The sequence below is a fragment of the Aethalodelphis obliquidens genome, unplaced genomic scaffold (assembly GCF_003676395.1).
Source record: "Aethalodelphis obliquidens isolate GAN/ISIS:26980383/991018 unplaced genomic scaffold, ASM367639v1 scaffold26, whole genome shotgun sequence".
NCBI classification, from domain to species: Eukaryota; Metazoa; Chordata; class Mammalia; order Artiodactyla; family Delphinidae; genus Aethalodelphis; species Aethalodelphis obliquidens.
The window spans coordinates 12,825,996-12,840,466 of record NW_020837970.1 but is presented as its reverse complement, the minus strand read 5'-3'; the positions used below and the strand labels follow the sequence as shown (position 1 = coordinate 12,840,466).

The window sequence follows — 14,471 nt, the reverse complement described above, 5'->3', positions numbered from 1 at the left end:
CCAGTGCTACAAAGACTTGATTTCCCAGACCTCCTCCCCGCATTGACGCATTGAGCCCGTGTGGCCGGGAGATAGGGGGCCCTCCGGTTGTTCCTCCCTCCGGTTGTTGCTCCCTTTCAGCTCCGGCTATAAGGGGGACGGGGAGTGTGGGAGGCGGGGGAGGGGGGGCCTGGTGTCCCCTCCCGTGGGATTCGGGGCCTGTATTTCTCCCCGGATGACAGAATTTCTGTTACCTTAAAGGGCTCATCTATTTATGCTGCAATTTTTGCAGCCCTGTCTGACGTTATTGAACCTTGCATACTGGTGAGGGAAACGGGCACTCCATCCCCCAAATGAACAAACTAGTGTACCCATTTTTCTCCCCTCTCTCCCTGCTGTCGGTAGGTCACAGGCAAACCTCAGCTGCTCAGGCCAGTGAAGGCGGGAGGGGGATGAGAGTTACAAAAATCCATAGCAGTGGAGCAGTGACTGAATTTTCCTCCAAGGTTTCCTATGGCCTTTGAAGACGTCACCCTCCCCCAGCACACACACACCCCCGCACCAGCTGGGCAAAGCGCATGTCTGCCTCTTGTGTGGCTCTTGAGCTGAAACTAGGGAGAGAGGGCAGCTGCGGGGCCAGAAGAGAATGTGAACTGAAAATTAGAGCCAGGTGACGTATATAATGTGTGTGCATTTCCTGTTCTAATTGTTTCGTTCTTCATCACACTGAGGTCAGACTGTTAGCCCCATGCCTAGAAAACCAGCTTCTCATCCCCTAACCACCCCACCGTTGACTAGCTTCCTAATTAGCATAGTAAAAGATTTTCCTGGGTGCTGTGCTGGGGATGAGGAATTCACTCTCTAGCTGCCATGCCCGTGTGAGCAGAGGAGCACAGGTAGTACAAAGTAGCAGAAATGATCCAAAAATATAAACACATACACACACATACATAGTCTGGTACTCAAATCCCAGCTCCATCATCTTCTGCTGAATGGCCTTGGCCCAGTTACTTATGCTTCTCAAGCCTTAGTTTTTCATCTATAAAACGGGAAATAATGGCACTACATTCTAGTGTTATTCTTTGGATTGAATTAGATGAAATACGCACAGTGCTTAGGAAAAAGCCTGGCATGTACTGAATGTTCAATAACTGATTGTCAAGGTTCCTTGTGTTTACTGGAGGTAAAGGTCATGGACTTTGGGGTCAGACAGGCCTGGATTGGAATCCCAAGTCTTCCGCTCTGTAGCTGTGTGACCTTAGGCAACATACTCAGCCTCTTTGAGCCTTAGTTTCCCATCTGTTAAATGGGTTAATAATGCCTGCCCTTCCTGGTCTGTGTGAGCACAAAATGAGAATTACCCTTTACAGTGGCAGACTTGGAAGAACGCTCAGTGCTTCCCTGGTGCACCCTCTAATTTTGCAAAGGAGGCAACCAAGGTCCAGACAGGGAAAGTGACTTAGGTCACACAGTAAATCATTGGCAGAACTGGGACGTGAAGCGAGTGACATAGCTCCCAGTCAGATTCTTTTTCCACCTTCACCTCCATCTCATGAGTTCGCTGTCCCCACAGCAGACACCTACTGATTTTTCCCAGGGCAGAGAGGGATAGGGGTGTCACCAGAGTGTTAAATCATGTTGGCAATTAATCCACAGAGCAAAATAGGGAAAATTGGTTTTATGTCACAAAGGCTGAGTCCAGCCTTCCCGCTCTGGGACTCCATGGTTTGTAGCTTTATTAGGGAAAATTGCTGACTCTTCTGTTCTAAAAAATAAACGGTCCCCCTGTCACACCACCCTCTCCCGGCCATGCTCCTATCACTGCCCTCATCACTGGGGTCCGGAGCCGGGGCTTGGGTCTCAGGCCTGGTCCCTGCAGCTCTCTCCATACAGCAGAAGAAGCTCTTGGGGCAGGTCTGAGGTGTCCATGCTTTAAACACTCCCAGTTTTCCTTTTGTCCAAGTCTCTGGCGATGATGGTGTTTCTTCCCTTTTCAACTCCCAGTCCTGGCCGCCCCGCAGACTGTACAACGTGGGGCGGGGCCACGAGTCAGAGGAGCTTCCCTGAAAGGTCTGGAGGAAGTGGATGGCCGAGTGAGGGTGACAGGGGCCCACGTTTGGAGCACTGAGGAACCGTGGCGGGCCCTAGGCCAGGCTCTCTGTTTTTCATACGTTATTTTTACTTAATCCTCGCGGCAACCCTGTAAGTAGAGGCTGTGAGGATCCCCACTTTGCAGATGAGGAAACTGAGGCTCAGAGAGCTGAAGTAACTTTCCCTAGTTGGTCCGTGGTCACCAGGAGCTGAGCCTATAGCTGTTTGAATCCAGAGCCTACCCTTTGAGCCACAAACAAAAGTTGTCTGGAGAGGAGAGGGCTGCGGATCTGTGGTAAGTAGCCAGCTTTGACACTCTCTCAGGCCTTTTCCCAGGAGAGGGGACAACGCTAGCTACCTTACTCCTCAGTTGGAACCTAGTGACTTCCCGCCCTTTGTCTTCAAGGGGAGGTGGCTGGGACCCTCAGTCTCCCTCCCTTACTGTGGCGTGGCACTTTACAGTTTACCCAGCTAGCTGTCTCACACCTAAGCTTGTTAAGTCCTCACAGCTCTCCTGTGAGGAAAGCAGGGCGAGTATTGTTAGCTGTATCTCACAGATGAGGAAACTGCAGTTCAGAGCAGTTATAAGACCTGACCTACCAGGACCTCGAACTGGGCCTAGAACCCAGGGCTTATGGCTCCAAGACCAAGCTCGCCTCAGGACGGCCGTGCGGGGTAGTCAGTGCTGAGCAGAGGCCAGCCGGGAGTCAGACCCGGGCCCCAACCCTGGATCAGCCGTCTACTCACTGTTCGACTTTACCCACGTCCCTTCACCTCTCTGTGCCTAACTTCATCTTCCGCAAAATGGGGCACAAACCCTGCTCCCTGTATCCTCGGTCTGGGGTGAAGCTGAGATGAGACACGTTGCTGGGAAGGCTAGAAGCAGTGCCAGGTGTGTGCACCCGGAGGCGTGAGGGAGAGCAGTGGGGTCCGGGCCGCAGACTAACTCCCTCGCCAAAGCTGTGGGTCTGGACCAAAGGAAGAGCCCACTCCCCACCTGCTACCCCTGCCCTGAAGCCCCAAAGCCCCACCTAGCCTGGCCCTTCACCAGCCATCTCCCCGCTTAGTCCTTAGCACCAGTAATTCCATCTGCAAGAGTGATTACGGACCCCAGGAGGGGAAGGGACTCCTGACAGAAGATGTCTGGAAAATGCAAAATGTTGCAGAAAAAGGTCATGAATAAATTACTTTAAGGTGAGGCTAATAGGAAGACTAACAATGGGGGTAAATGAAAAAAACAATCTCAAAAGTTCTCTCCAAAAACACTACGAAGTAATTGTTCTCCCCTCTCCTAAAAGTTCTGAGGAGTGTTCACTCCCTGAGACCGGCCCAGGGGAGCGGGGCCCAGGTGCTCCAGCCCTCAGCACAGGTGGCCCCAGTGAGCAGGGGTGTAGGGAATCCAAAGGAAAGAGTGAAAGCAGAGCAGGCTGGACCCTGCAGCCAGGTGGGCACTGGTGCTGAACTCAGCAGGCAAGAGGGAGTCACTGCAGTCCTGAGCAGGGCCGTGACGGAACGCTGCCTCACTTGACCTCCACACCCTGTGTGGGGAGACGGTGACATCACAGGTTAGGGACCCAGCATGCAGTAAGTGTTCAGCAGATGCTGGTTCCCATCACTCCCCATGGTTCAGTGGAGGCTGCTGGCAGAGGGGGAAGAGCATGAGGTTTGAGTCAGGAAACCTGAGTTTGAATCTCAGCTCTGCCGCTCGCCAGCGGGGTGACATGCTCGCCAGCAGGATCACCTCTTGAGCCCTACTGTGCTCACCTCGCACGTGGAGTTCCTCCTAGGATGGTATAAGGATGAAACAGGGTACACTACCAAACTGGCACAGAGTGGGTAAATCTTAAATTTCTTTTCTTCCATCTGCAGTGGGCTTGGGCTCAAATTCGGCCATGGGTAATAATCAAAATGCCTAAAGCATTTATAGCAATTCGTCTGGGCCAGACACTGTTCTAAGAACATTACATGTAATAATTTATTTAATCGTCACCCCTACCCTTGGAAGGAAGTACTATTATAATCCCCGTTTTTGGAGATAGGGAAACGGAGACACAGAAAGATTAATGACTTGCACAGAGTTTGTTAATTCTATCCCAATAATGCTGAAAAGGAAGAAGTTGCCCGAGGTCCCATAAGTGTCAGAGCCAGGACCTGAACCCAGTAGTCAAGTTCCAGAGCCCACTGACCTGCCCCTTCTGTGGGCAAACCCAGAGTGAGCCTCGTGGCCCCCCACCAAAATGAAACCTTAAGCATGGCCAAAGGGGTGCTCCAACCGTGAGAGCTGAATTAGGAAGTGGTGTCAAACTATAGGGCAACCAGGCATCTGTCTGGGAGCTGAGGGAAAGTGTCAGTTTCCCAGGTGGTGGTGTGGATAGAGCACCCAGTCATCACCATGACACCCATCTGTATCACGGTTAGATGTCGCCAGTGCCATTTTACACACAAGGACACAGTCATGTCAAGGTTACACAACTCTGAGCATCTCAGCCTTCCCCTCTCTCAAACCGGAGGCTGAGCCCCTCCCCAGGCAAATGCTGCCAGGACAAACCCCTCCTGCCCCATCTCCCTCTGAGGGCTTGCTCCCCTCTTTTCCCCCAGGCCTGCAACCCCAGACAGGCTTTGACCCAGGCCTTCAGCCACCTCATCCCTTCCTGCTGGGAGGTCTGAACTGAGCTGCCTTCAAACCTGCCCCCCCGAGGCCTCAGGTTCTTTAATGGAGAGCACATCCCAGGCCCATATCATGTATAGTGATGCATTCTATGAGAACTTGTCTGAGACACCTCCAGGCCCAGAGGAAACCAGCTTTAAAAGACTTGAGTAATTTATAGAGTTGGGGGATGGGAAGGATGGACAGTGTGGACAGTAGAGGCAGCCTTTCCCACCTCCATTTCTTTCGTGGTTTTTTTTTAACTTATTTTTGGCTGCGTTGGGTCTTCATTGCTGCGCGAGGGCTTTCTCTAGTTGAGGCGAATGGGGGCTACTCTTCATTGCGGTGCGTGGGCTTCTCATTGCGGTGGCTTCTCTTGTTGCGGAGCACGGGCTCTAGGCGCGTGGGCTTCAGTAGTTGCAGCACCTGGGCTCAGTAGTTGAAGTGCATGGGCTCTAGAGCACAGGCTCTGTAGTTGTGGCGCACAGGCTTAGCCACTCCGCGGCATGTGAGATCTTCCTGGACCAGGGATCGAACCCGTGTCCCCTGCACTGGCAGGTGGATTCTTAACCACTGTGCTACTAGGAAAGTCCCCCTCCTACATTTCTTTTTGTTCCGCAGTAAAAGCCTCTCAGGTTTCAACTTCTGGCCTTTCTTTGCATTCATTCTATAACTTTTTTTTTTAATGATTCCACAATCGATAAGCCACTGGATTTGCCTGAGTCTGGACTCGCAACCTCTCTCAAACAGAAAAGAGTGGCCCAGGTGCCTGCCTTCAGGGCAGGGGGTTCCTAAAATAGGCTGAAACACAGAGTCACTTGCCTGCTCTCGGGGACCTGCCTTTGTCTTTTTTTTTAATTTTATTGAAGTATAGTTGATTTACAATGTTGTGTTAATTTCTGTTGTACAGCAAAATGAGTCACTTATACATATATATATTCTTTTTCATATTCTTTTCCATTATGGTTTATCACAGAATATTGAATATAGTTCCCTGTGCTTTACAGTAGGACCTTGTTGTTTATCCATCCTATATATACCAGTTTGCATCTGCTAATCCCAAACTCCCAATCCATCCCTCCCCCACTCCCCGCTCCCTTGGCAACCACAAGTCTGTTCTTTATGTCTGCGAGTCTGTTTGTGTCATAGATAAGTTCATTTGTGTCATACTTTAGATTCCACTTGTAAGTGATATATGGTATTTGTCTTTCTCCTTCTGACTTACTTCACTTAGTATGATAATCTCTAGGTCCAACGATGTTGCTGCAAATGGCATTATTTCATTCTTTTTAATGGCTGAGTGATATTCCATTGTATGTATGTACCACATCTTCTTTATCCATTCATCTGTTGATGGACATTTAGGTTGTTTCCGTGTCTTGACTATTGTAAATAGTGCTTCTGTGAACATAAGGGTGCATGTATCTTTTCAAATTATAGTTTTGTCTGGGTATATGACCAGGAGTGGAACTGCTGGGTCACATGGCAACTCTTTAATTTTTTGAGGAACTTCCATACTGTTCTCCATAGTGGCTACACTGATTTACATTCCCACCAACAGTGTAAGAGGGTTCCCTTTTCTCCACACCCTCTCCACCATTTATTATTTGTAGACTTTGTGTGTGTGTGTGTGTGTGTGTGTGTGTGTGTTACGCGGGCCTCTCACTGTTGTGGCCTCTCCCGTTGCGGAGCACAGGCCCCGGACGCGCAGGCTCAGTGGCTATGGCTTACGGGCCCAGCTGCTCCGTGGCATGTGGGATCTTCCCGGACTGGGGCACAAACCCGTGTCCCCTGCATTGGCAGGCAGACTCTCAACCACTGCACCACCAGGGAAGCCCTATTTGTAGACTTTTTAATGATGGCCATTCTGACCAGTGTGGGGTGGTACCTCATTGTAGTTTTGATTTGCATTTCTGTAATAATTAGCAATGATGATCATCTTTTCATGTGCCTATTGGCCATCTTTGGAGAAATGTCTGTTTAGGTCTTCTGCCCATTTTTTGATTGGGTTGGTTTTTGTTGTTTTTGTTGTTATGAATTGTATTAGCTGTTTGTATGTTTTGGAAATTAAGCCCTGTCAGTTGCATCATTTGCAAATATTTTCTCCAAGTCCGTAGGTTGTCTTTTTGTTTTGTTATAGTTTCCTTTGCTATGCAAAAGCTTATAAGCTCAATGAGGTCCCATTTGTTTATTTCTGCTTTTATTTCTATTGCCTTGGTAGACTGACCTAAGAAAACATTTGTACAATTTATGTCAGAGAGTGTTTTGCCTATGTTCTCTTCTAGGAGTTTTATGATGTCTTATATTTAAGTCTTTAAGCCATTTTGAGTTTATTTTTATGTATGGTGTGAGGGTGTGTTCTAATTTCATTGATTTACATGTGGCTGTCCATTGTCCTCATTGTATATTCTTGCCTCCTTTGTCAAAGATTTATTGTCCATAGGTGTATGGGTTTATTTCTGGGCTCTGTATTCTATTCCATTGAGCCATATGTCTGTTTTTGTGCCAATACCACACTGTTTTGATTACTGTAACTTTGTAGTATTGTCTATAGTCTGGGAGGGTTAAGCCTCCTGCTTTGTTTCTTTCCTCAAGATTGCTTTGGCAATTCTGTGTCTTTTATGGTTGCATATAAATTTTAGAATTATTTGTTCTAGTTCTGTAAAAAGTGTAATGGGTATTTTGATAGGGGTCGCATTAAATATGTAGACTGCTTGGGGTAGTATGGCCATTTTAACAATATTAATTCTTCCAATCCAAGAACATGGGATATCTTTCCATTTCTTTGAATCATCTTCAATTTCCTTTATTAATGTTTTGTAGTTCTCAGCATATGTCTTTCACCTCCTAGTGAAGTTTATTCCTAAGTATTTTATTTTTTGATGCGATTTTAAGAGGAATTGTTAGTTTATATTCCCTTCCTGAAATTTCATAGTTAGTGTAAAGAAATGCAACCAATTTCTGTAGTTAAACTTGTATCCTGCTACCTTGCTAAATTCGTTTATCAGTTCTAGTAGTTTTTGTGTGGAGTCTTTAGGGCTTTCTGTATATAGAAAAATATGGAACACTTCACAAATTTGTGTGTCCTCCTTGCAGAGGGGCTATGCTAATCCTCTCTGTATCATTCCACTTTTAGTCTGTGTGCTGCCTGAAGCAGCACACACCTGCCTTTGTCTTTAGGGTAAAGTTTGAAGCCTTCCTGGCTGGGCCAGTCTGACCTTCAGGCTCCTGTCCCACTGCTACCCTTCAGCCGTGGTGCTCTGGAAAATCCAGATGGATTGCCTTAGCCTGGAGACACACCCACCCTCCCATGTACAGTGTCTCCTCTTTACCTTGGTTCAGTCTGTCCTTTCCCTGGAATGCCCTTGCTCTCTCTCCTCCTGGCCAAATTCTGCCTGTGCATCCACACAGGATCAGCTCAGTTGCCATCTCCTCATAAAGCCTACTTGCTTTCTTCCTATGGGACACAACCTATCCATAGGACACTGCACACCCCCTCTGGTGGCACACTGTGGATGATTCTGTCCTACTAGACAGAAAGCTACTGGAGGGCAGGTCTTTCTGATTTGTCCCTTTTCCCCATCCTGCCATCCTCCTAACCCCAGTCCACTCCCCGGCCTGCACAGAGAATGATCAGTAAATCTCACTGAACAAATTCCCAGATCCTTTAGAAGCGTCCCCTAAGTCATGAATGTGCCACATTTTGCTTGGACTCTAGTCAACACCCCCCATCAGCCCCTGCAGGGCCCTCTGTCCCCCACAATCTGGTTCCCACTTGGGACATTATCACTGTCGACATAGTCAGCCTCTGGCTCTGCAGGCCACCGCCCTGGGCCCACACCTCCCAGCCACCACCCCAAAGGAGCTGGGTTCTGCAGTACACACACCCCCCATATATCCAACCCCACAAAGTGGACCCAACGTGTCCTTGCCATGCACGCCACACGCAAAGCCACTGTGGTCAAATTCCCCCTTGAGGCTCTGTGACCAGCCCAATGTCTGACATGCAGATGCTAAGCTTACCCCACAGCTGTCACACCACTGACACACTCACACCAAAGTCATACGCTGCATAGACCGTGCATGGGGCAGTGGGCTGGCGGGGGTTGGGGGTGGCCTATAAGCTACCATTCAAACCAAGACACTGGGACAGCAAAAGCCAAAATCCTATCCCTAACCTGCTCTTCCACTCAGGCCAAACATTTGTACATCTGGTATACATAGGGCCCACGTGTATTACTCACATGACATACATCAGGAGTGGGTACCACTCCTTGCACACACACACACAGGCTCACCAAAAACAGCCTGCAGAACATCTGGAAGTAGGGAGGCGGCCCACCTGCACCCTTCCCACGCTCCAGTCTCATCTTGCGCTGCCGCCCCGTCCATGTTCTACCCTCACACTCCTCTAAATGCTCGTGAAGACCCTCCCCGTGTGGGACTTCCCAGCACTTTAGAGCCACTGTTCTTCGGCACTTTTTAAAACCACTGGGGAAATCGTGAAACCTAATTCAGAGTGATTGAGGCCATATGCTGTCAGTGTTTGCCCAGAAAGTCCCGAAGCTTCCAGCCCAGGCTTTGCAGGGAAGCCTCGTTCTGTCTGCTAAGGGAGTAGGACCCAGAAGGCCTGCGAGAGATGTCCTGATCCTCTGTGGCCAGAATCATCCCCACCTCCCAGGTACTCAGGAGCTGCCAGAGCACTTGACAGGGCCCAGTGCTGGGGGAGCAGAAGCGGGAGAGTGAAGCTGTCACGGGAAGCTCCCTCCTCTTAACTGAGAGCTGAGGCCGGCCTGTGTGTGCGATGTTGCGAGCATCCCCAGGCATCATTAGCACCAGCAGCAGCAGCCTCACCATCACCATCACTGTAACCAGCTTTCTCTCTTCCAGAGGATGTACAGTATTTGATGGATGTTGGCACAATCCCCAGGCTAACACTCGCTCCCACTACCTGTTATTCCACATTAGCTTTATTCTTTCAAGCCTTAAAGGCCCTTGGACTTCAGGAGCCTCGTAACATAAGACACAAATGCCCCCTAAGAGTTCCCTCCAAAAGCCCCTATTAGCCATTCCTGCCTCCACTGTCAGCATATATTTAACATCAAATGTGTAGAAAAGCACTGACTACAGGGCCTGGTATATATTAGGTGCTCAGGACATTGGGGTCCCTGTCACTGCTGCCCTGTCTGCAGTCAAGGCAGCCAGGTCTAGAAGAAAGAGTGGACTGTGGAGTCAGTTGGCCCCTTTCCCACAGTGTGACTCAGGGCAAGTTGACCCCTCCAGCCTCGCTTTGGCCTCTCTCCAGGATGGTTCTCTCTCTAGATAAGTCATTCCTTCCCTGCAGGGCTGTTCTAAGAACAAAAGGAGACAAGGAACAAAAAGTGCCGGGCACAGGCTAGCACCAAGGGGGCAGTTAAAAATCTGAGTCTCCTTCCTCCTATCTCCAGCACTGGGGATGGGTCAGTCTGTCCTAAGCCAAGGGTCAGCCCTGTCTGTTGGGGTGAAGGGGCGTGGACAACAGTAAGGACCAGAGTCTTGCCCACACCTGCTCCCCCTTCTCCAGGGACTGCCCACTGTGCATGTACCCAGCATGCAAGAACATTTCCAGGGAGTTTAGACTTGAGAGCCTCCTGATAAGATACAGATACCTCTCAAGAGTGTTCAATAAGCCCTTATTAGCCTGTGATGCCTTCTTGGAGCTCAGGAGAGGCTCTCAGGGGAGGGAATGGTTGGAGAAGAGAAAGGGCTACGGATGGGACAAGGGCATCAACACAGAGGAGAAAAGAAACTTGGTTTTACCATCGAAGTCTCCAGGAGGACCCCAGCTTGGTTTACCAGCTTAGTTTACCAGCTAAGTGAACAAGGCCTGAACTTGATCCCAAATGTCCTTTTTTGGCCACATTCACTGTGTCTCAGGTCTTCCTGAAATGTCTTGGTATCTGTTTGGGAACTATTAGGAGGTATCTGAGCTCCTCTAGGGAGACCTCTTGAGGGCTCGAATTTATATAGCATATTTGTGCAAATTAGGAAAAAACACCCCTTTCTCAAGACATTCTACTGACATCTGCCAAAAAAGCTGATGTAATATATACACAAGCTGTAGTGACTGCCATATGAGTGGCACCTCTAGAGTTGTGCAGTGCACAGCCTGCACAACTGTACAGAGCAGCTCAGGTCACTGACAGCCTACTCATGTTGGACAGACTTAGGATTTCCAGGCCTAACCTTCAGCCCTTCTCCACCTGTCCTCCACGGGAGCCAGGCAGAATGAGTCAGCCGCACAGGCCCTGAGCATTACCCCCTTGGCAGAGGGAAGCAGGGATGGGGATGGATGTGACAAGTGGCCTCCGTCCCTCTCTCCCTCTCATCTCTCTGGCCCTCTGTTCCTCATGCCTTATGCAGAGTTTCTCTTCCCCAACATGCATCCACTGTCAATTGCTGCTTTATCAGTGACACACTAATTAGGTCCAGTGAGGTTTGCTCTGCATTGGAGAGGCCTCTGTGGCTGGCATGCAGTCCAAGCTGTTCTCTCTTTGCCTCGTGGACCGCGTGTCACTCTTTCTCCCTGGGAAATCACAAGTGAGGCTCCCACTGCCTAAGCCCTCAGAGCTGGGAGTGGCGGTGACCAAGAAGGGTAGGCAGGGGGAGTGTAGCAGCCCAGGGCTGGCTCCCTGCTTGGCAAAGAGCAGACGCTTGCCTGACAAGGGGCTCTGTAAACAGTGAAGCACATTCCACATGTGTGCTTCTGGCATTGAAGCGCCATTGGGCACCTAACTCAGCTTGCGTTGGTGGCCCTGAAACTCTAGGCACAGCACGGGAGAAGAGGGGAAGAGGAGCCACCAGAGGACTGGGGAGGCCACTGCAGAGCATCTGGAAGTAGGGAGAGGCCCAGCCTGAGCCCTTTCATGCCACAGCCTCATCTTGTGCCTCACCCCGCTCCCGCCACTGGAGGGTAAACTCCATGAGAGTAGGGACAAGCTCTGTTCCGCTCACGGAGTATCCCCTGGCCTATCACAGTATCAGACACATAGTAGTGTTTCAAAAACATTCCCTGAATGACTGAATTAATTCGACCCATAGGCACTGAGCACTGACTGTGGTCGAGGCACCATGCTAGGGCCAGGGCCGTAGGGCTGAGGAAAAGAGACCAAGTCCTTACCCTCATGGAACTTACAATCTAGTGAATGAGAGCTGATTTTGTTTTAATTCATCACAATTGTGAAAAGTGTCACAAAGGAACAGGGAACAGGGAAACCTGCTCTGGAAGTAGAAGGGCAGGGGAAAGTTAAAGAATATAGGAGCTGAAGGGGACCTTAGGTCACTCCTAGTCTAGTGAGGCCAGGGCCTGTCACGGCACCTAGCCTATGGTAGATGCTCAACAGGTGTTTGTGGGTTGAATGGGTGAGCGAATGAAGCCAGGTCACCGTGAGCCAGTACCTTTGCCTCACTTAAACCTATGTACTGTGACCCCAGGTCCAGGGCCCTTTCTTGCCTAAGCCATCCCTACTCCTCCAGCAAGAAGACATGGGGGCCAGGCCGACTTCCCTGGTTGTCTGTCCCAGAGTCCTTTCTGCTGAGTTCCCACGGGCCTGCTGAGCCTGCCTACTACCTCAGCCTGGATCTAAAGAACACAGTCCACTCCGTTTACACTGCCTTCTACCCACAGAACATATTTAAGGGGACCCTGAGACAAACTTGCACAACTGCCTACCCCTTTTGTGTGAGGGAGGGTCAACCACTTTCCATCCTCCTCCTCTTTCACTCCAAAAAATACTTATTAATCTCCTGCCCATTGCAAGGAAAACGGATGATCAACACAAGGAACCCAAACAGGGCCAAACTACAAAGCAGCATATTGCAGGGGAGAAAATTCAATAAACAACATTTGAAACAAATTTAATAGTACATATAACTCACTACCCACCAGGGTCTGGGCCTGTGTTGCCACATTGTACAAGAAGGCAGGTGGAGGGCTTCCCTGGTGGCGCAGTGGCTGAGAGTCCGCCTGCCGATGCAGGGGATACGGGTTTGTGCCCCGGTCTGGGAAGATCCCACATGCCGCGGAGCGGCTGGGCCCGTGAGCCATGGCCGCTGAGCCTGCGCATCCAGAGCCTGTACTCCGCAACGGGAGAGGCCACAACAGTGAGAGGCCCCCGTACCGCAAAAAAAACAAAAAAGCAAAAAAGAAGGCAGGTGGAGGGGAGATTTGCATCTCTTTAGTGAGACCAGCTCCAGGGGTTCTGCCAGTAGCTCTTTCAAATCAAGTTCAAAATGTTAACAGCCTATGCTGCATCTATAATTAGCAGGCCTTTGGATGGGAGGAGGAGTTCACATCCATCCTCTATTCACAGAATGGAGACACTGAGCAGGACTGGCAGGCTTCCCTCCGCAGAAGCTGGAACCTCGGGGACCTGCCCCTGTGGGAAGTGGAGGGCTCCCTTTCCTGGGCTGGAGGAGGGGGGCGGGCTATGCAAGTGTAATGGGGATAGATAGCAATATAAAAACACCCAGATATCAACTGCCGGGTGCTGAGAAAGGGCCAAAGTGTCTGGACCTGGCCGGTGGCCCTTCCTCAAGGTCAGGGCCATGTCCTCTGGATGCTCTGTGCTTAGGTGGTGAGCGTGCTGTCGATGTGAGTGAGCAGGGGCAGCGTAGGCTATCCCAGAGTTTCACCACATATGGGATCTTAGCATCCTCTGCTGAAATGGGAGCCAGAAGATTCGAGTTCCAAACCCATCTCTGCCTAGCATTGGCTGTGTGACCTTGGGCAAGTCACTTTCCCTCTCTTGGCCTCAGTTTCCTCACGTGTAAAACAAGGTAGCCGGACCAAGTGATTCCCAACATCCTTTCCAGCTCTGGCACAAGGAGCTGTCCCCCCACTGATAGGAATGGGTATGTGACCAGTCCCAGGCCACACATTAGCAGACTAGGTGGCCACCCAGATGGTGTGACTTTTAGATTCCAGGAGGGCTCCCCACCCCAGCCCTGCATTCCCACCACTCCTCACTCCTTCAGGTTAAGACCCCTACTGCATGCAAGAAGATGCTCAGAGAGAGCTAAAAGGTCCTTAGACATGATCCAGCCAGTGGTTCCCAGCTAGACACGTGCAGAGGCTGCAGTAGGTTGCCAGGAGTGGTTTTGAACATTTCACAAAGCCTACAGGCAGTCTTCCATTACCTGTGACAAATCTCACTAAAACACCAAGGTTTTTCTTCTGCTGTTAATTAGAATTAAATGAACTCTATGTGATCTCCCAGGTTAGCGTGAGCTAATCAGAAGCCCTGATTGGTTATAGGTGATATCATAGGAATTTCTAGGTCATGGTTGGTGGATAGGATGCTGCCACCTGCATCACATGGCATGTGGTCACTGGCCAAATTGCACCTGTTTAGACACCAGCACACAGTGACAGCAGTGTCTCTCAAACTGAGAGAGCTTTGTAGAGGGAGGATACCAACAAGGGCTCTTGGTGGTGAAAAGTTGGGGAGACTGATTGATTTCAACAGCCACATATAATTGATAAGGAAACCAAGGCCTGTATGTTACCTAGTATGAACATCAGGCAGTCAGAAGAGAAAGCTGTTTTCCAGCAGCAAGATGTGTAGGAATTCTGGATGGAGATCTTGGGGAACAGCTTCAATAAAGGGCCTTAACTGAGGGAGTGTGCAGAGGTGCTAGGCTATCTGAAACATGTGAGATGCCAAATACAAACTTCCCAACTTCCCTGGGTTCTCATCCTGTCTTTTTTTCCAGA

General features: G+C 49.9%; 1 protein-coding gene and 1 non-coding gene across 5 annotated transcripts in view; one reads left to right on the top strand and one right to left on the bottom strand.

The window, feature by feature from the left end:
• MEGF11 (multiple EGF like domains 11) overlaps positions 1 to 14,471 on the top strand; it is a 235,756-nt gene that overhangs the window by 183,596 nt on the left and 37,689 nt on the right. The window lies entirely within an intron of this gene.
• On the bottom strand, positions 7,771 to 7,877 carry LOC113629375 (U6 spliceosomal RNA). Its single transcript, XR_003436509.1, has one exon. It is a non-coding gene; the product is annotated as a U6 spliceosomal RNA (small nuclear RNA).